At 45.7% G+C, this 20,493-nt stretch overlaps 1 pseudogene; it reads right to left on the bottom strand.

Annotated features, from left to right (window-relative positions):
* Positions 1–11,354: 11,354 nt before the first annotated feature.
* Positions 11,355–19,794, bottom strand: LOC123102435 (disease resistance protein Pik-2-like; annotated as a pseudogene).
* Positions 19,795–20,493: the final 699 nt, after the last annotated feature.

The raw sequence follows: 20,493 nt of genomic DNA, 5'->3' as shown, positions 1-20,493 counted from the left end.
CCCCAGTGAGGCCGGCAACCCAGGAAATTCTCACACAAAGAAATGAAAGCGACGAGATAAATGATTGTGTTGGGAGTAAAATGGTGGAGTTGTGCCCCAAAGAAGTTCAGAACTCCTCGAAAGAAAGGGTGAGGAGGCAAGGAAAATCCACGGTCGACGTGGGTGGCAAGAAGAACGCGCTCACCCTCCCGGGGTTGCGGCTCGGATTCCTTCCCCGGAAGCCGCGCCGAGTCATAGGGGATCAGCCCTCCCTCGGCCAGGTCGTCGAGGTCTTCTTGGGTGAGCTTCGAATGGATCCAGTTGCCCTGGATCCAGCCCTTTGGCAGGCCGGTTCGCGAGGAGGATCTGCCCCGACTGGTCGCCTTCCCCATTCGACCTCGCCGTCGCCTTCTTTGCCCACTCTAGAGCCGCCGTCTTCTCCTTCTCCATCGTCGTCGGCGAGACGCGTACGGAACGGTGGCGCTAGGGCGAGAGCAAGCGCAGTGGAGGAGCGTGAAGAGGAGAAGAGATAATGGGGACGCATTGTTCGGGAGACCTCGGTCCAACGCCTTATATGAGGCCGCTTCCGAGTGGCTGACTGGTAGGCCCGGGCGGTTCTGTCAAATCCCGTAACAATCGCGCGCGCGATACATGGCGAAAAAGGTGGCATGGGGATCGAGGCGGCTCCGCTCTATCCCATCCGATTACTGCGGCCTCTCCCGTCCCGCGCGCTTCCCAAAATTCAGATCCCACGAAATCTGCGGGCAGCGGAACAACTTGTCAAACCAAAGATCTCCTCCGCACCGTCACTTGGAGCCTTTCAAGTAAAGAAACTCACTCGACAAAAACCTAAGAATGGATCAAGGCGACTGGAAAGGAAGTCGCTGCCATCGCTCAGGTTCATTGATCCGAAACAAGAAATGCTCACGGCATGAAAAATGAGTCGGAGAAGTGCTCAATCCCATTCCCACTCAAACCTCGATCCATTAGGGGGCTAATGATGAAGCTATGTACCTAGGGTAGGGGCATGGACCTGTCCAAACTGACCTACCCAAGGACATCTCCAGAAGAAATCATCTTTCAATCGACTTGGAGGTGTTTCACTCGACAGACTCGAAGATACTCGACCAAGAAGCAACCACTCGACCAAGACCAAGCCACTCGACAGTCAGGAGACCTAAAGGCACTCCGCATGCTAACGGTCGGTTATTAAGTAGCTTTTATGGTCATCATAGCACTTTATTACTAGCGTTACCAGTAACGCCCTGCCTTAATGTACATTGAACCCTTTGTAACGTGGGCTGGCTGGGGTCGTGGCGCACTCTATATAAGCCACCCCCCTCCTCCGTGACAAGGGTTCGCACCCCTATAATTCATACACGCATAATCCAGTCGACCGCCTCCGGGCTCCGAGACGTAGGGCTATTACTTCCTCCGAAAAGGGCCTGAACTTGTAAACCTTGCATGCTTACAACTTCTCCATAGCTAAGATCTTGCCTCTCCATACTTACCCCCCTACACTACTGTCAGACTTAGAACCACGACAGGGCGAACCATGGAGATAGGTTCAACAATTAATGGCTCTATGGGAGCAGCCCGTTCCTTCTTGGTTTTCCGCTTCTTCTTGGAGGGAGCAGCAGCAGAGGCTTCAGGATGTTTCCTCTTTCTGGCTTCAGCCTCAGCAGTCCTCGTCTTCTTCAGTTCTGAAGTGGTAGACCTGGCTTTTGGCTTCGAGCCAGTCATGCTGGTTGGGAAGACAATGGGATGTGCTTCCTGCCTTGGTGTGTCGGGTTCGGCCATAGCGGGCTTCTTCTTCTTCTGCTTTGCAGTCATCCTGGGGTCGATGCCAGGATGCCCAAGGGCCTTGCGCTTCTCAGCCTCATTGTAGGCTTGCACACACTTGTCAGCCAGGCTCTTCATGCGCTCACGAGAACCTTGAGCTTCTTCACGCTTCTTGAGAAAGGCTTCTTTGAGCTCGTGCAGCATGATCTTGAAGTTCTTGACCTCTTGCACGCTGAGCTTGGCCATATGCTTCTTGAACTGAGATTTCTCAAAGTCAATCTTTTGCTTCAGTTCGACGATGCGCTGAGCTAGAGCTAGCTATAAAGCAATGGCGCCATGGAAGGCGACACTGAGGCCAATGGGAAGTTGCAGGTCTTCAAAGCTGAGGTTGGGCGTGTCAGACCACTCATCTATGAAGTCATGGATGGTTGCCACGTCAAAGAGAGGCAAATTGTTGAAGATTTCTGCTTCTTCTTTGCTCTTGATCAGTTGCTCAAGAGCGTCATCTGCAAGATCTTCATCACTGGACAGATCAATGGCATCGTTGCGCAGAATGGCAGCAGCAGTCAGTTCTTGGCTGGTGTGTGGTAGAGGCATCTTGACTTTCGGGGGCTTGGAGATACGTGACAGATCTTCAGACTGCACACTGTCTTCAGGAGGTGCAGTAGCCAGTGGCTTCGCCCGTGAGATTTTTGGTGCTAAGGCAGGCTTTGAAGCTTTAGGTTGCTTTGGCTTCTGCAGCTTTGGAGTAGGAGCTGGGGCTTCATCAGTGTCAGCATCATCATCAGAATGATCCACTTTGGCACCTTGAACTGAGATGTGAGTGATGAGGCCATCTAGGTTGTAGAAGGGCCCAACAAGATTGGGTTCAGCTTCGCGGGTGCCATCGGCACAGGGAGCAGAGGGACCAGGGTTGAAGTCTAGTCCCAATGACTTCTTATTCTGCTTCGTCAAATTCTGGGCAAACTGGAAGTTACGCTTGAACAGATTGTCATCACGACACCATAGCAGTGACGATGGGTCAGCATCCGCAGGCTGTGGTCCACGGACCATGCAGGGATAGAAGCCTTGTTCAATGGCTTCATCTCTGGACCTGGGTTGAAGATTTCTATATAGGATGTCTCCCCATGATCGCTTGATGGCATTCTTCTCAGCATATTCCTTTGTCACAAACCTGTACTTGAACCACTGTTCTGCCCAATATCGTTGAATCCATTGGATTCGTATCTTGCGCTGATTGTAATCCTCTTCTGGATCTGTCTTGTACAGTTCTGAGAGGTCATCGGGCAGATCTCTTGATGTTTCACCTCGACGCTTTCTGCCACCCTTCCTTGCTGATTTCTCTGCAGCCATGAACTTTAAACTGAATGGCTTCAATACGTTCAAAGGCTTCAAGGGCTTTCGCTTGCTGGACAAACATGAACTAGCTTCGGGATAATTTATATGATGCTGTAAGAATTCTGCAAATGAATGTAGACTATGAGAACCAAGGGATTCTTCCACGGACATGTACCTGTGACAGCATTAAGGTGCGAGGGAAGGGGAAGAGGTCATATGCATTCTCAGAAGATTTTGAAGATAAATCAGTTTAGAAGACATTGTCCTCATCATGCGAAGACATTCACTCATAGATAAGGAGTTGGTTCCAGATTTGTACGAATCCACGGATCAGTACAAGTGAGGAATCTAACTACTTTGTGAAGCATAAGTGAACATAGTAGGCATAATATGAGATGCAGTATGAAGTGGATCCAACATGTGTGAACAGAAACTGCTTGTGGTAGAAAGTGACGAATCTATAGGATCAAAGGGACCGTAAAAAGGAAGTTTTATTTACCACACAAGGAACTGCTAGACGGAGTGGAAGAGGAGGCCGAGCAGTTCGATCGTCCGTGCCCTAACTTGGCGACGGAGGACACCTACGGCAACGGTGGAGAAGACGATGTCCGCGGCCGGCGTGAAGACGGCGTCAGAGAGGTCGCGGCAGCTAAGCGCTTCATCGCCGGCGTCGTCGAGGGCTAGCGGTGGCACTAGGGTTCGTGCGAGAGTGGAAGAAAAGATAATGACTGTGGTAAGGCGTGTATTTATAGGGACAGGGACGACACAGCGTTATTACATAGGTGCCCCTGGCGATTCACATCTGAAGAACACGTGGCCATCATGCAACATATCGGAGGTTGTTCCACGTTCCCACGCACGTCTGGATTGTCGGGTGGTCGTTCCCACTTCTCCGGGTTTCAGGTGAAGGAATTAGCATTGAAAACGGACTTAATGTTTGTCTCTGTATCTTCTGCTGACAAGGACGCAGAGAAGATATTCGACAGTTTCAATAGAATGCATATGATTTGGAGAGATAGAGTTTGAGATAGAAATCATAGAGAGGTTAGGGTCCGATCACATTCACTTAGTTCAAAAGATTCAACAAGAAGACATAGCTATAAGTGAATGCTGTAGAGGACAGAACACTAGTATATATATATATATGATCAACATAATGAAGATAATCATGAAGACATGTTGAGATTGAAGCCAAACCAAATGTGAAGACACAGCAAATGTAACACCATGGGTAAAACACTTCAAACAGACGAATTTTGTGGTGGCGTTACCCACCGTATAGGAAGTATTAGACCCAGACACGGCGCACAATTATCGTGGCGCTCCGAAGTCAAATTCCACATTAATGTATTTACACTTAGAATGTATGTCTTCATTGATTGAAGATATACTTTACTTCGTGTGTTGCACATCTAAGTCATCAATATGCATAAGTGTTAGGATGTGTGCCTGATCACAGGACATTTGAGGATTCCAAGATATTTAGCTCGCACCGTAACTTGCAAAATCTCTTCTCATCCAAGGGCTTGGTGAAGATATCTGTCAATTGCTCTTCAGTGTTGACGTGTATGATATCAATATCTTCCTTCACAACATGATCTCCGAGAAAGTGATGACGAATTTCAATGTGCTTTGTCTTCGAGTGCTGAACTGGGTTGTTGGCAATCTTAATGGCGCTTTCGTTGTCGCAGTAGAGTGGCACTTGCTTCAGATAAATGCCATAGCCTTTGAGTGTTTGCTTCATCCACAGAAGCTGAGCGCAGCAAGATCTATCAGCAATGTATTCAGATTCAGCAGTGGAGAGAGATACACAGTTCTGCTTCTTTGAAGACCAACATACAAGTGATCGTCCCAAAAAATGACATGTGCCTGATGTAGACTTGCGATCCACCTTGTCACCAGCATAATCAGCATCCGAGAATCCAACCAGATCAAACTCTGAACCCTTTGGATACCATAATTCTAGAGTTGGGGTGTAAGCCAAATATCGAAGAATTCGCTTCACAGCTAAGTGATGCGATTCCTTTGGTGCCGCTTGGAATCGAGCACACATGCAAACAGTAAGCATAATATCTGGCCTAGATGCACATAGATTAAGTAAAGAACCAGTTATGGAGCGGTATACCTTTTGATCGAACTCTTTATCATTGTCGTCGGGGCCCAGATGATGTTTGGATGGCATTGGCGTCGTGAAGCCTTTGCAGTCTTGCATACCAAACTTCTTCAGGCAATCTTTGAGATACTTCTCTTGAGATATAAAGATGTCGTTGCGTTGCTGACGTATTTGAAGACCAAGGAAGAACTTCAGCTCACCCATCATGGACATCTGATATTGCTCTTGCATCATATATCCAAACTCTTTACTGTATTTCTGATTGGTGCAGCCGAAGATAATGTCATCCACATATATTTGGCACACAAACAATTCACCATCATATGTCTTTGTGAAGAGAGTGGGGTCGAGGGAACCGGATTTGAAGCCTTTGCTCTTCAGGAAGTCTTTGAGTGTGTCATACCAAGCCCGAGGGGCTTGTTTGAGGCCATACAGTGCCTTGTTGAGCTTGTATACCATGTCAGGATGTTTTGGATCTTCAAAGCCAGGCGGTTGTGCAACATACACTTCTTCTTCAATCTTGCCATTGAGAAAAGCGCTCTTCACATCCATTTGCTATAGAAGTATGTTGTGATGATTTGCATAGGCCAGAAGTATGCGTATGGCTTCAAGTCTAACCACAGGAGCAAATGTTTCATCGAAGTTAATCCCTTCAACTTGAGTGTATCCTTGAGCAACGAGACGAGCTTTGTTTCTGACAACTTGACCATGCTCATCTTGCTTGTTGCGATATATCCATTTGGTGCCTATTATATTGTGCTTCCAAGGATCAGGACGCTTAACCAGTTCCCATACATTATTCAGCTCAAACTGTTGAACAAGTGAGTGGACCTGGTGCATTGATAGTATCGATTATTCTCTCAATCTGCACTTCATTTGCAACACGAGGATGTACAGGACGAAGATTTTGCTCTTGCTGATCATTGTCATTGTTAGAGGGATTGTCTTTAGGCTGAGCATTATCTTCAGGTTGATCAGGTGCGGAGACGATAAGTCCTTCTTCGGGTTGAGCTTCAGAAGGTATGATTTCTCCAGTTCCCATAAGTTTGATTGATTCACTGGATGGAACTTCATCTAGCACATTTGGCAGTTGCTCTCTTTGTGAGCAGTTAGTTTCATCGAACCGCACTGTTTCAACCACTTTGTAATGAAAGAGACTGAAGACTCTGTAGGAGTGCGAATCCTTTCCATATCCAAGCATAAAACCCTCATGTGCTTTTGGTGCAAATTTTAAAGTGTGATGTGGATCCTTGATCCAGCACTTGGCGCCAAATACTCTGAAGTAACTGACATTTGGCTTCTTGTCAGTAAGGAGCTCATAGGATGTCTTGTTCAGAAGCTTGTGAAGATAAACACGGTTGATGATATGGCATGCAGTGTCAATGGCTTCAGGCCAGAATTTTCTTGGAGTCTTGTATTCATCAAGCATCGTCCGAGCCATCTCAATAAGTGTTCTATTCTTGCGTTCGACGACGCCATTCTGCTGTGGCGTGTACGGAGCTGAGAATTCGTGTGTGATGCCCAAAGTATCAAGATATGTATCTAGGCTAGTGTTCTTGAATTCAGTGCCATTGTCACTTCTGATGTGCTTTATCTTGGCGTCATAGTTGTTCATTGCTCGATTGGCGAAGCATCTGAAGACATCCTGCACTTCAGTCTTGTAAAGGATTATATGCACCCAAGTATATCTTGAATAATCATCAACAATGACAAAGCCATAGAGACAAGCAGTAGTAGTAAGAGTTGAGTAATGAGTGGGACTGAAAAGATCCATGTGTAGCAGTTCGAAGGGTTGAGTCGTTGTCATGATTGTCTTCGAGGGATGCTTGGCCCTCGTCATCTTTCCTGCTTCACAGGCACCGCATAAGTGATTCTTCTTGAACTTGACGCCCTCGATGCCTATGACATGCTTCTTCCTTGCAAGGGTGTGGAGGTTCCTCATGCCAGCATGCCCTAGCCTTCGATGCCAGAGCCAGCATTCAGAAGCTTTTGCTAGAAGACATACTGCAAGTTGTGGTCCTGCTGAGAAATCTACAACATACAAATTATCTTTTCGATACCCTTCAAACACTAGAGACTTGTCAGGTTCTATTAGTACAAGGTAACGATATTTTCCAAACATCACAATCATGTTTAAATCACAAAGCATTGAGACAGACATTAAGTTGAAACCAAGGGATTCAACAAGCATGACTTTATCCATGTGTTGATCCTTTGAGACTGTAACTCTACCTAGACCCAATACCTTGCTTTTACCAGTGTCAGGAAATGTGATGTGACTTTTGTCTGATGGACGTAAGGTTGAGTCCATGAGAAGGCTTCACTTTCTAGTCATGTGATTTGTACACCCACTATCAATAATCCATTCTGAAGCAGCTGGTGTCGTACCCTACAGTGCAGTTAGGGGGATAGGCTTCACAAAGAGAATTGTGAAGCAAAAACATTTGACGAACCAGTGGATTATCAAAGCTTAAATCGAGATTAGGACAGATAGAGCAAGTTGCAAGCGATTCAGAAACAAAGTACAAAGTAAGACCATTTGGGCATTTGATCTTGCGCCCTACAAGATGTTTAAGGTTCCCAGCAATAGTGTCATACGATTTTGATTTTCGGCTGGAGACCTTTCCCTGCAAAAGAGAGTTAAGCTTTCTTAGTCACCCACATCTTTAGGGGTGGCTTTGAAGCAATAAGTCTAAGTGCAGCATCTGAGAATTTTGGCTTTGGAGCCCTAGCAAAAAGTCTTGCAGATAGACAATAGTATTCATAAAAATAAGCAGAATAGTTCTTGGTCTTATGAACATGGCGGTTTGATGAACCGCGCTCATATTCATAGGCCTGAGTATGGCTTCCCTGCAAAACATTTGCGTTAGTGTGACTCAGGTGAGTCCTCTGTCTGTATGAAGCCTTTGGACCGTATGAGGCCTGTGGTCTGGGGTTTGTCTTCTTCACCTGTGGTGTCATTATGACATTCACAGGAAGATTCTCCAAACACCTTTTCGGCACCCAGATCTTCTTCATAGTTGGTCCATTCCTGCAGTTAGTACCAATATACCTGGCAAACACTTCACCATTCTGATTCTTAAACAGTTTATAGTTTGCATCAAAGGATTCATCAATAACAATGGGGTTAGCACAAGTGAAGCCAGATAGAGTGGATGGATCTGCTGAAGGTTCCTTTGTAGCAACCCATGTGGTTTTGGGGTACTGCTCAGGTTTCCAGTAAGAGTCATCATCATTCATTTTCCTTACGAACCCAACACCCTCTTTCCTAGGGTTTCGGTTCAGGATCTGCCTTTTGAGGACATCACATAGTGTCTGATGCCCTTTGAGACTTTTGTACATCCCTGTTTCAAGCAGTGTCTTCAACCTAGCATTCTCATCAGCAATAGCAGTGGTCTCCTCAGCAGAGGGGTTAGTTTCCACATCAACAGTTGAAGATATTGCAACAGTAGCAGCAATAGAACATTCAGCAACAGAAGTAGCGTTATCATGCTCAATACATTTAAGACATGGTGGTTCAAATCCTTCCTGAGCTGAACTGATCTGTTCGGCGCGAAGTGACTCGTTTTCCTTTTGAAGATCTTCATGAGCCGCTCTCAATTTCTCGAGTTCTTCATGAGTTGTTAAGAGCGTCTCATGACGACTTTCAAGCTCCTCATATTTAATATGAAGATTTTTTATGTCTTCAATTAAGGACTGAGATCGAGTCATTTCAGCGTCCAACAGGTCATCGCTTTTGTCTAACAGTTTTTGAATATATTCCATAGCTTTCTGTTGTTTAGTGACAAAGGAAGCAAGTTTTGCATAGCTGGGTCCAAATTCATCATCAGATTCATCATCACCGAATTCAGACAGATAGCATTCAATTACCTTAGCATCATTTGCCATAAGGCATGATGCAGAAGATGATGATTCTGGTTCGAAAGTCATCGCTTTGAGTGACTCCTTAAAGTCCTCGAACCGAGGATCATGACGAGTTCGATGACCTTCATAAACCTCCGAGAGACGGTTCCAGATGAGCTTTGCATGATCGAGATGCATGACATTCCTAAACTGATTTTGAGATAGACAGGAGCAGATGACGTCCTTCGCCGTGAGGTTGAGAAGAGTGTACTTGCGAATGTCATTAGCTTCCGCCATTTTGCACAGATCGGTCAGACCAATCTCAGTGACGGTCCACAGCTCGCTGTTTGTTACCATAAGGCGCTTCTTCATCATGGCCTTCCACTTGGGATACTCGTGACTGTCAAAGATGGGGCATGACACAGTCTTCATACCTGTGGTCGACATAACTGAAACTCCAGGCGGTTAAACCAAAATCACACAGAACAAGGGAGTACCTTACTCTGATACCAATTGAAAGTGTGTTATATCGACTAGAGGGGGTGAATAGGCGAATTTTATGAAAGTCTTCAAAACATGGAAGTTTCGAAGACAAATGATAGAAATGAACCTATTTCCATGCAGCGGAAGATAGACTACACTAGACAGACAATAGTCAAGCATTCAATGAAGTGAAACCACACTGACTAATAGTAGCTAGGCAGTAAGGATCAGGTACACAGTGAAGACAAATAGATAAAGTAAATAGGCACTGACTTTACAAGAGCCAACTGTAAATAAAGAGATGAGAAGGATAGAACCAGTGTGCATGACGAAGACAAAGGTTTGGTAGACCAGTTCCAACTGCTGTGACAGTTGTACGTCTGGTTAGGACGGGTAAGTATTTAAATCTGAGGACACTCAGTCCCAGACACTTAGTCTTGAGCACACAGCTCAGAACACTTAGTCCTCTCAGTATTCCCCTTGAGCTAAGGTCACGCAGACCTCACTCAATCACTCTGATAAGTCTTCAAGGTAAACTTCCAAATCTTCACAGACTTTGTTCACCGGCGATCCACAATGACTCTTGAATGCTCAGAATGCGACGCCTAACCGGCTAGCGAATTCACAGTCCTCAAGTGTAACAAATTTTCAGATCACACCGACAAGAAGACTTAAGTGATGCCTAACACTCTTTGGCTCTGGGTGGTTAGGGCTTTATCCTCTCAAAAAATTCTCTCTCAAAGACTTCAAGGTGGGTTGCTCTCAAACGACAAAAGCCGTACTTTAACTCTGAGCAGCCAACCGTTTATGGTTGTAGGGGGTGGGCTATTTATAGCCACTAGGCAACCCGACCTGATTTGTCCGAAATGACCCTGGGTCACTAAGGAACTGACACGTGTTCCAACGGTCAGATTTCAAACACACACGACAACTTTACTTGGGCTACAAGCAAAGCTGACTTGTTCAACTCTGAACAAGATTCCCTCTCGTAGTCTTCACTCGAAGACATAGGATTTTGGTTAAGCATCACTTCAGTCATTCTGACTGGTTTTCTTGGACCCCACTTAATAGTACGGTGATTCCTATGACTCAACAAAGAAGAAAAAGAACTACGAAAGATCTAAATCTTCGCGCTCCATAGTCTTCATGTAATGTTTTCTCTTATCATAGTCTTCAAGATGAATGTCTTCACTTACCATATTTGACTTCAATGTCTTCATACATTTTTAGGGGTCATCTCTGGTAGGAAAACCGAATCAATGAGGGATTTCTACCTGTGTTATTCTGCAACTCTCACAAACACATTAGTCCCTCAACCAGGTTTGTCGTCAATACTCCTAAACCAACTAGGGGTGGCACTAGATGCACTTACATAAACTGGATGAAGAACTGCTCGGGGTAGTGCTTCACCACCTTGACGTCGGCCGGACGCACGCCCAAGGCAGCAACGATCTCATCAGCAACATTTCGGCACGAGACGCCCTCGAGCCAGCCGACAGCAGCGTTGGAGGAAAGGAGGGCCGACTCCGCTTTCATCTCGGGAGTAGCCGGCACCACAGCGAAATCTTCCGCCGGCCTGAGAGCAGCATCACTAGGGCGGGCCATCGCTGCGGGTGGAGAGGCCACCTGAAGTAGTGGACGCGGATAAGGAGGCTCCCAGCCCTGACCAGTGCATGGCGGCACCACTTCAGGGGCGGCAGCAGGGCGAGGCAGAGGGGGTGGTGGCATGGCAAGCGAGTCGAGAGAGCTCAGGGACCTCCGCTGATTGCGGCATCTGCGCGCTTTGTGCCCGTTCTGAAGGCAGCGTGAGCAGCGGAGTGGGTCACGGCACACCAAGGCTCTTTGTCCGCGGAAGAGGAACCGACAGCACCGCCCGAACAACCAGCGCGGGATGGGCGGCGGCTTGAATGCTGGGGCTGCGAAAGCCGGGCGGCGCGGGCCATTACACGACATGACAACCTGCCACCCGCCAGTCGCATCAGCCTCGCGCCCCGCGTCCGCCTGCCAAGGCATGGTCGGCATTGAATGACGCTCACAGATGTATACTATTAGCCAAGGCAATGGTTTTATCGATCGAATCTGGAATCTGAAGCAATTCAGTTGAGCTTCAAAACAGGTCTGTTTGGATTACCCGCAAGCCGGGCCCGCAAGTCATCCACGAAGCCATCCTCATAGCGACCCTTGAGCAAAACTTGCTTGAGGCTCAGGAGAGAAGGCAGCCCAGCAAACAACACCGTGTTGGCTTTGTAACGCCAGCCACGAAACTGCAGCAGCTCAATCTTTGGGGCTGCCCCTCCTTGGAACTCCACGGATTCGAGCTTGTCTAGGAGGCTGAGCTCCAGCACCGCCAAACTCGGGAACGCCGCGTCCCGATTGAGACTGAAACGAAGCTCTTCACTGGCAAATGAGTGCCTCAGCAGACGCAGTATGGCCAGGTTTGGTAAATTACCAAGAACCTGCATGGCTGCATCAACCTCCAATATCCTGCTGCTCCGCAGCTCCATCTTCATGAGATTCCAGAGCGCTGCGATCCATTCGGGCAATTTCACCAGGTTACCGTACAGCTTGAGGCTCTGTAGTTTTTTCGGAGGGGACGGTAGGGCATCCAAGCAGCCGGATAAACCAGGGTTTCCCTCTGACCGCACTAACAACGATTCCAGGCAACTGAGATTTGAAAGGGCTGAACACAAGTCTTGAGAGTTTTTCTTGTTGATGCCCGTCACTCTTAACTTCCGCAGCCTGGTGAGACTTTTTAGGTCATTTAGAACAGCCTTACCCCTTGATCCTGAGACATTCACAACACCCATTGTGTCCAGGGCTTTCAGTCTACGAGTCCCTCTTGGCACTTCAACACCATTTGGACTTTGGCGCGTCGCGGCAGAAGGTAATTTATTGCAGCAACACGCAGTGCATACATCACGCCTGTTAGGGTCACCATCCATATCCATTACCTCTTTCAGAACCTGAGGTGCGCAACATCCCACACAGAACGCCATAGACGACAAAGCCAAAGTGCATAGGGTGTCTGCATATGTTTCATGTGTACCACCATCGTTACTTCCAATGCCCCCAGCACGAATATGCTCTAGCTTGCTAAGCTTGATAATGGTCCTCGGTAGTTCAATTATGCTTGTATATGTAACGTCTAGCGTTTGCAGCTGCCTCAGGTTACCCAACGAGTCTGGCAAGTGATAAATATCATCACATCCTCTTAAAGAAAGGTACCTTAGATGAAGAAGCTTCCCAATGCCCGTAAGATGATGATCAACTAGACCTGATGTCCCCTCTAGGTCCAGCACTCGCAGCAACCTCATCTTCTCAGACATGAAAAATGGCCTCCACTTCCCAAACACCGTTAATGATCTTATACAAGACATGTCCACTATGCTCTTGAAGTCACACTGATCACCCTTCCAGCTACTACTTATGGCAAGATGGCGGATTGTTCCCCGGTTGTTTAATCCGCAGCCGTCCTCCAATGTGAAAACAAGATTATCCTCCGCTGATTTTGAGATACCAATTTCACGAATGAGATCATGGACTTGGCAGGAGTCAATTCCTCTTCTACTATGAATGGATTCTTGAGATGGTAGGATCATGCTCCTGCTTATGAGTTCCATGAAATAGCTCTCCGCTATTTCCTCCGCGGACTTGCCACGCAACTCCCTTGAGTAGCCCTCTGCAATCCACCGACGCACCAGACGTCTCCGGCTAACTTTGTCATCTTGGGGGAAGATGGAGAAATACAGCATACATGACTTGAGATGGTAGGGTAAACCATCGTAACTTTTGTTAAGGACTGCTGCTATCCTTTCAAGCTCTGGATTCATCTCCAACTCGGCACTAATATGGTCATTCAATTTCATCCACTCCAAAGCGGTTTTAGGTTGGTTTGCCAAGAAGCCACCTATGGTGACAATTGCAAGGGGAAGTCCATCACACTTCTTTAGGATCAGATTTGCTTGTTCAACCAACTCCGGATATTCATCATTCAGATATGCAATCTTGTGAAATACCTGAAATGTATTCAATTTGAATTTTTAGTTGCCACAAAACTAAATTAGCTGCAAGCCTAATAGCGGATTTTGTGCTTTAAATGTTTATTAACGAAGGTAAATTGCACCGTTAGTTCTTTAATTAAGCATGCAAGTAGCTACTAGCCAGTCATGCCCCCCACAGGGTTTTAGCTATCTTCTAAAATAATCTCAACGTACTAGATTAACATGGAGGGGGAACCTTGTCAAAATACAGATTGTGTGTGCTCAAAAAACCCATTAGAGAAAAGATCTTGGCACTTACAAAATAGAAATTAAACAAATAGGGCATGAATGCATGATGATAGGGTCGCAGGTACCTTTTCCATGAAGAGGTTAAGTCCATCTTCATACCCCAGAATTTGAAGCTTGTATATGTTTTCTTGTTTCTTTGAACAGTGCCTAGCAATATTTTCTGACCTTGTGGTAACTATGATACGACTTGATGTTTCCCTTGCAGGTAAATGTTGTATTATAGAGTCCCATTCTGTGGTAGACGATAGATCATCAAGAACAATCAAGTACTTCTTTCCTTCTAAAATATCCGTCAGTGACCGTTGGAGCCTAGGTTTTGTTCTGCCACCCGCCAAGCCTGTTTCCTCCTTATTTTCATAATCCTCTGCATCTAATTGTCGAGCTAAGCTCTTGATGAGCTCATCACAATTGAAGGGATGCATAATTGTTACACAAGCGCGGTACCTGAATCTGACACTGAGGTGTTGGCTTTGATACACATCTCTAACTAGTGTTGTTTTCCCAAGACCGCCCATTCCCCACACAGAAATCACATCAAGCTGTTGGCTATCTTCATTTGAAATTAGTTTGATAATATCAGATTTTTCTTTCTCTCGACCGACTTGCTCATATTCCTTAAAATCAGCTATCGTCATCTCTGTGTGAGTGAGGCTCTTGTTGTCTGCAGAGTTGCTACTAGTCGTACTAGCTATGTTAAAGCTAGACCCTGCCTCAGTTGCATCAGCTCTATCTTGCAAACCCTATACACAAATAGATAATGATTAGGTGTTGCCTTCTATTCCGCAGTAATGTTTCAGCAAGTTTTAATTTGAGTAAACTGCAGCAAGACACAACTCTCGAGGTTGTTGTAACGTAAAACTACAACTCTAGGGGTTTTGATACCCAACTCTGTCAGGTAAAATGAAATCCGACAGATGTGGCCCACATGGCGTTGACTATGGCAGGGGCAGCTCATTTTTGGCTTAAGCTGATACGTGAGCTCGCCTTGAGCATTGCGGTTCACTGAGCTCTTAAAAAAAGTTGCTTTTTTAAATTGTGGGCCAAAATTTAAAGCAAAACTCTAATTTTCCAAATAAATATGAAAAATATCTAGTAACTCAATCTACATTCCATGAGTATTCTTGGGAAGTTTGAGCGCATTTTGGCTAGACTTCAAATTTGGTAGAGAATAAAAAAAATCCAGACATTTAAATGGCTCACCAAAATGTGCTAAAAAGTTCTCAGAACACTCGACAAAGATAGATTGAATTACTAGAATTTTCTAAGATTTTTTTTGAGAAGTTTGAATCTTTGAATTTGACTGATTTTCTAAGTCAAGGTTTTTGTTGTAGAGCTCAATGAGTCGGCTCTGCTCGAACCGACCTCACCTACCGACTTCAGCCGAAAATGAGCCAAGTCACTGTCATAGTAAATGCCATGTGGGCCTCGTCTGTTAGATTATCTTAATTGACTTGATTACCTTTTTTTGTTACCCTAGTGTCCGGGGTATCAGTTAAACAAACCCAGAGTTGTAGTTCTGGGTTACACCAGGTCCTAGAGCTGTGTCTTGCTGCATTTTTTCCCTTTTAATTTTTGCAAATGTTCATATGACATTTTCCATTGTTGACAATCAAATAATTTACAAGGAAAGCTATGTAACAATTATGCAGTTCGCAGGTCAAAGAAGTTATAATTCAATTACAAGAGCAGTATTAGTCAATAAGTGAATTATAACATGATAATTATGATCGTCAATATGGGCCCAGCACCACAAAAGCATGCCACAAAGCACACATGTAAACCTAAAATGATCCCATCTCCTACGATGTAAGTGCCAAAACCAGATGAACATGTAGGCTGAAACGCTCTTACCAATCTAGATCCATCACTAAAAGATAAGAATATCAGCGTCAATGAGCTCCTAATGCTCAGCATGCCTGGATCTACACAGTGGGATGTAAGTGACCAGCAAGACAAGTGTGAGATTTGCTGATCTCCTCTCTTCTCTGCAGCCCACACGTCCATCAGCCACAATACTGTACCAAGTACCAACATTTGCTCGAACACCTTTAATGTGTCTGAGAAACTGCTGCCCCGGCAGACAAAATAAACCACCCTAGACCTCATGTCACCAACCGAATAGCATCACGCACGCCCTGTGTCGCATCATATCCCTCCCCATCGTTCTCCCTTCTTCATTGGTGACAAGGAGAGAGAAGCGCCACCATCCGAATCCATGGCTGTTAGAGTGGCGGAGATAGGCCCCAGGCAGCCCGGGCTGCTACCTGGGACGTGAGGGCAGCTCCCTTTATACACTGTAGCGGACACTGTAGCCATAGTGCTACAGTGTACACAGGCCGGCCACATCCTGGCGCCGCCACTGGCTGTTACTAAAACATACTCCCTCCGTTCGGAATTACTTGTCACAAAAATGAATGTATCTAGACATATTTTAGTTATCGATACATCCATTTTTATTCACTTTTAAGACAAGTAATTTGGAACGGAGGGAGTAAACGTTAGTAACTTTCTCACAAAGTCTTCTATCTCCAATGCCAGTCCCTATGGTTGGGAAAGCAAGATCCTTGGACAAGACAGAGAGAAGAAGCTGCAGTGGAAATCTGGTAAAATAACTAGACTGTCTTTCGTGAAAATCAAAAGCACGGGGAACTGCAAATTATTGGCTAACTGTTGTGATGGCGCCTTCACCTTTTGCTTTGCCTTCCGACGCCTCCCACATCCGGCTCGGCCTCTGGAGCAGTCACTTCCATTGGCGTTCATCAGCAAGCGGACGCACACTTAGGAAGAAAAATGCCAAATAATAGGGCTTTCAAGTATCAACTATCATTCCATGAGCTTCCAAATTTTCCAAAGAGAGATATTTTAAAGAGATAAGCTTTCGCAAACTTGAGTGAGCTTTGACAAATTTGGCACAAGCTTTCAAAATCCAATGGGATTACTACAGAAAATCATAATCGAGTCCTTTTCACCGATCTATCAAGAAATTTATTAAGTAATTTCAACCTCATAACATTAATCACAAAATTGTCTACTACGATTGAAGCATTAAGTTATGCAGATCTGAACCTCCAAAAATCTCAATCACAAGATTCGATCCTCAATAGAAATGCCCCAATTCCAACAATAAAACATGAAGCATAGGATCACCACACATGGTGATCTAGCACCTCAAGAAGGAATGGTCGTCCATGGCAGAGCTCTCCGAGACATCCTATCGATAGAGAAGAAAAGCGGAAGTAAAGGTGATATGGTTCTTCCATGACTGCACTATCCAATGCTAATGCGTAAGTAGAGCACCGGCAGTTGCAGACAGGGCCGCCCTATTCGGGAGAAGTGGAAGGCAACGCTCCCATGTGTGAATCTTGATGTTTTTTTTCCGTGATATGGAAACACTCAATGTTGTGAGGAAGGCTTAAGAAGGAAACATGAAATAAGGATAACAGGATGACAGAGAGGTCGATGATGGTCACACGGGGCCCTTCTGTTGGTATCACGCCAGGATGTGCTGGACGTGTCAAAACTATGCTCATTGGTGAAGCTTAATGGTTTTTCGCAGAATACATCCGAAAATCACCAGGGATAGTAAAATTATCCAATTTGAGAAGTTTAAGAACTATGTGAGACAAACATTTTAGTGGGTTATGCTCGTCAATGGTTCAAGGGAATAAAGTAATCATTTTCTTTAGAAGCAACTATGTGAAATGCCAACTATGCATATATTTATCAAGCAAATACAATCATGCATCTCACATATCTAAAAAAGGGTTAATGATGGAACTTGGATGCCAAAAGAAAACAGGAGAGTTGGCAAAATTTTATCCAAAAAAGGATGGCATGTTTACCAACTGATAAGTTCGTTTTTATTTTCATTTTCAACAAGACATGCCTACACAGTTGTGTGTATAGTGTTCTACAATTTTTACATTTATCTTTGGAATTGCTCAAACATCAATATTTTGATATATGCTGAGTTGCTGACATTGCAATCAGCTAGGGCAATGTCATAACATTTTGTAATCAATTGGTGAATGCAATTTGATTCTAATTAGGGTCCACAAAACTAAGCAATCGAGTGATGTATTTACCATCAGATTTTTATTTGAAAAAAGGTACATCTATCGTCTTTCAACTATTGACTGAGTTTTGATTTCCTGTCTAAACTGCATCACAGACAATTTTGCCCATCCACCAATGGAACCGTTTGCATCTTATTGACATCTCAGAAATTGTTCTAAGACACTATTGGGTGACAACCGCCAACCCTGTGGTTCTTCCATGTCTGCTTCCTATCAGAGTACCATTAAACACTGCCACACTCAGCACCATGGTGTCAGGACTAGATTATATGTTGGTAAATAATGCACAAAAACTACTGAGAAATAGTAACCTTACCTACTGTCAGATATTGTTGTTAATTATTACTGCATTAGTTGACTCTGAAGATAATGTAGCACTAGTCAGAGTATATTTTGACAAGAAAAAAAAAACCTTATCGTAGAAAGCATAGAGAGCCTGGTCCATATGCAACTGCTTGTGGTCAGCTGCTGCAGTCTGTTGTCTTACGCATAAGCTAGCAACCTCAACTTGCTCCGTGGATACTATGATTCGACTTCCTTTCTTGTAATTTAAGAAGAAAACTTTAACGCAGTCCCATTCTTCAATAGTATGTATGTCCTTAAACACAATCAGGTAACTCTTCGTACTCACAAACCTCCTGAACTCACCAACCAAATCATTTTCCTTTGTCATCTCCATCCATCTCAGATCTTGGGCCTCCATAGTTGTCCCTTGTAGTGAATTTGCATAAAACTGCCTCAAAATACTCCGCAAGTACTCTGTTGGATTGACAGGACGCACCAACTTGATCCAAGCAAAGCATTCGAACTTCTTGTGCGTCTTCAGATCTTCGTATGCCTTTTTTATGACAGAGGTCTCCCCAAGATCACCATTTGCTCTCCATAATGCGATTACTCTAAGGTCGTCATCCTTGTTGGAACTGATCAGGCGAATGAGATCCATTTTTGCTTTGTCCAACTGCCGCCTAGCTTCCTCGGCGCCGGACATTTGTTACGCCAGCAACGGGGAACTCACTTGTGGTTGTGGAGATATTGCTAGGCTTGGAACCAGAGCCGTCGCCATTGATGAGGCGGTAGCGCTTGTTCCTGCGGCTGACATCCTCGACCTTGGCTCTAAGCTCCCTCATCTGCTTGCCAACGAGGCGCCGGTCTAGAAGGGTGCGAGCAACGCGCCACCAAGACTGCTTGTGTAACCGGACAGCGAATTCCTGGAGGGAGTCCTCGACCTCATAGGCCACGTCGCGGACCTGCTTCACCCAGACCCTGACCACCCTGTCCTTGTCCTCTGGCCCGTCGTGTGCGGCCATCAGGAACGCCTGCATCATCTCCAGCTCATCGGCGATGAAGGCCTGGTCACGCTGAACTCCAAGACGTGAGGCTACCTCCCCGGCACCGGCAGACCTGGCGTAGCTGAGCGCCCCAATCACCACAGACTTGCCCAGACTTAGCACGGTGGCCTCCATTTAGCTGCCCGTTTGTAAACGATTGTTAATGCTAATCCTTAATGCAGCAGGGTGTACTCGAGCCACTGAGGGGGTTCGTTAATAAAAGAATCAGCTTGGTTACAAGGGTGTACGTTGAAGTGTTGCAGTGGAGTGGGCGAACCGAGGGCCAGCCGGAGCCCCGCGCCCTTTTCCAATCCGATGGCAGAGGTAGAAGAGCACCGGATCTGGTGGAGGTCGGCGGCGACTGCAACACGGGGGAGGTTGAGGTGGTTGGTGGAGGAGTCGCGTCACCTGCTGCCGCCTGTGGCCGCTGTCGCGCTCGGCGCACCGCCGGGAGCCGCCGTCTCGGTGAAGTTGAGGATTGGGGAGGGATAGGCAGGGTTCGGAGAATGGATTGGGGATTTTTTTTGGAAGGGGTACCTGTTTACACCGTCAACGTTTAGAGCATTTCCAACAGGCGCCGGTCACACCGCGCGCAAAAAACAGATATGCCACGCGCGCATCGTCTGATATGGCGCGGTGCGCAGCACTGACTCCAGCAGCCGCGCTAAAATGCAGCGCGCGCGTCGCTCCAGCAACGCGCTAAAATGCAGCGCACGTGACTCACACAAACGATATATGCATTCGAAAACAAAAGTAAACAAATCAAAAACAAACAAAAATAATAGTTCAATTTCGTTTATTACAATTCAAACAAACAGTTTATCGTTCAATACAACAAATAGTGCAATTAAACACAACAAATAGTTCAATAATACAATAACGAAAGCACAAATCATGAGATCCTTCTGAAGATCATTATGCGCTGCAGGACGTCGAATGGCATGATAGGAGGCAACAAAACGGGCCACCCTTTCAACCCTCCGTCGCACTCGCACGGGATATCCCAAGAGCTCATACTGAAGTAGTCTACATCTTGGCCACGCTCATTCTCGATGATGAAGTTGTGCATGATCACACAAGCGTGCATTATGTATCAAAGCATCTTTTGATCCCAAAATCTAGCCGATCCTTTCACAATAGCAAATTGGGCTTGCAAAATCCCAAAAGCTCTCTCCACATTTTTTCTAGCCGCCGCCTGAGCATTGTGGAAATCAAGATTTTTCTTACCTTCTGGCTTTTTCAACGGTTTGACAAAGGTTTGC

This window comes from Triticum aestivum, chromosome 5A, assembly GCF_018294505.1.
Source record: "Triticum aestivum cultivar Chinese Spring chromosome 5A, IWGSC CS RefSeq v2.1, whole genome shotgun sequence".
In the NCBI taxonomy this organism is placed as follows: domain Eukaryota; kingdom Viridiplantae; phylum Streptophyta; class Magnoliopsida; order Poales; family Poaceae; genus Triticum; species Triticum aestivum.
This window is presented reverse-complemented; position numbering and strand designations above follow the sequence as displayed.